Genomic DNA, 2,219 nt, shown 5'->3' with positions numbered 1-2,219 from the left:
TCGTTCGAAACGACTTAGTTACGTGCCTGTAAGCGTGATTTCTCGAAAATTTTCATAACACATTGTAACGGTTCACCTTTCCCGTACGCCGCGGATCAAGGCTCGCCGGTGCCAGGATTCGGGAGAAGGGGGAAACTCCAACTAACTTTACCTCGGTATAAGCGGTTTAAATAATTAGGTTTATTCAAAAAGATATTTAACACTGAAAGCTATGCGAAGCAACATGCGGGTACGGTGTGTACAGAGTTTTGCGCTGGAGCGGTTGTTATTCGCAAGGTGACGTGCAAGCACGGTGCGTACAGAGTTTCGCGCATGAGCTCGGGAAGCGAGCGTGGCTTAAGCGGCCGTGTTCTGCAGTCGCGGTGGTCGCATGCAAATAAGCTATGATTATTCCGTGAGGTACAGTACAGATCTTAAACACTACCGGGTGTCGTGTGGCCTTCGATGTAATTCCAACTGCCTGGCGGCCTTATCCTTAAAAGGACGGGGCGTCGGCGTTCTGTCCTTAAAAGGACTGACGCTCCTTAATAGTCTGAAGGCCGTGCGTAAATGTGGAATTCGGCGCGACACTTGGCGGGAATCTTAATGTCTAATTAACTCTACAGTCAGAATGCGCGGTATATACAGTGCGGGCTTACAATCTGAGCAGGTCGCGGTATATACAAACGGTGCTAGAGTCTATCAGGACGCGGAGACCGGAGCGGTCTTACAATACGAACAGGTCGCGGTATATACAAACGGTGCTAGAGTCTATGAGGACGCGGAGACCGGAGCGGTCTTACAATACGAACAGGTCGCGGTATATACAAACGGTGCTAGAGTCTATGAGGACGCGGAGACCGGAGCGGTCTTACAATACGAACAGGTCGCGGTATATACAAACGGTGCTAGAGTCTATGAGGACGCGGAGACCGGAGCGGTCTTACAATACGAACAGGTCGCGGTATATACAAACGGTGCTAGAGTCTATGAGGACGCGGAGACCGGAGCGGTCTTACAATACGAACAGGTCGCGGTATATACAAACGGTGCTAGAGTCTATGAGGACGCGGAGACCGGAGCGGTCTTACAATACGAACAGGTCGCGGTATATACAAACGGTGCTAGAGTCTATGAGGACGCGGAGACCGGAGCGGTCTTACAATACGAACAGGTCGCGGTATATACAAACGGTGCTAGAGTCTATGAGGACGCGGAGACCGGAGCGGTCTTACAATACGAACAGGTCGCGGTATATACAAACGGTGCTAGAGTCTATGAGGACGCGGAGACCGGAGCGGTCTTACAATACGAACAGGTCGCGGTATATACAAACGGTGCTAGAGTCTATGAGGACGCGGAGACCGGAGCGGTCTTACAATACGAACAGGTCGCGGTATATACAAACGGTGCTAGAGTCTATGAGGACGCGGAGACCGGAGCGGTCTTACAATACGAACAGGTCGCGGTATATACAAACGGTGCTAGAGTCTATGAGGACGCGGAGACCGGAGCGGTCTTACAATACGAACAGGTCGCGGTATATACAAACGGTGCTAGAGTCTATGAGGACGCGGAGACCGGAGCGGTCTTACAATACGAACAGGTCGCGGTATATACAAACGGTGCTAGAGTCTATGAGGACGCGGAGACCGGAGCGGTCTTACAATACGAACAGGTCGCGGTATATACAAACGGTGCTAGAGTCTATGAGGACGCGGAGACCGGAGCGGTCTTACAATACGAACAGGTCGCGGTATATACAAACGGTGCTAGAGTCTATCAGGACGCGGAGACCGGAGCGGTCTTACTGGTTACGGTATATGTACAACGGTCTTACGAACTAACGGGTCGCGGTATTTAGACGGAAAGCTACACGGAGACCAAAGTGGTCTTACGGTGGAAACGGTCGCGGTATATACGAGCGGTGCGCGGGGCGCGGTACGGTCTTATGAACTAAGAGTGCGCCGTCCCAGCAACCGGGAAGCCCGGTATAACCACGGGTAGCCCGTGACCTGGTTTAACGCGAAGGATTCGAGAATGCGCCGTCCCAGCAACCGGGAAGCCCGACATAACCACGGGTAGCTCGTGACCTGGTGTAACGCTAGGTATCAGGGTGCGCCGTCCCAGCAACCGGGTAGCCCGGCGTAACTACGGGTAGCCCGTAGCCTGGTGTAACGCGGTATAGGTTTCGGATCAGGAGTTGTACTAGGTAGGACTCGGGATCGGGAACTGGTAAC

This window comes from Formica exsecta, unplaced genomic scaffold (genome assembly GCF_003651465.1).
Source record: "Formica exsecta isolate Colony F162 unplaced genomic scaffold, ASM365146v1 scaffold1757, whole genome shotgun sequence".
NCBI classification, from domain to species: Eukaryota; Metazoa; Arthropoda; class Insecta; order Hymenoptera; family Formicidae; genus Formica; species Formica exsecta.
This window is presented reverse-complemented; position numbering follows the sequence as displayed.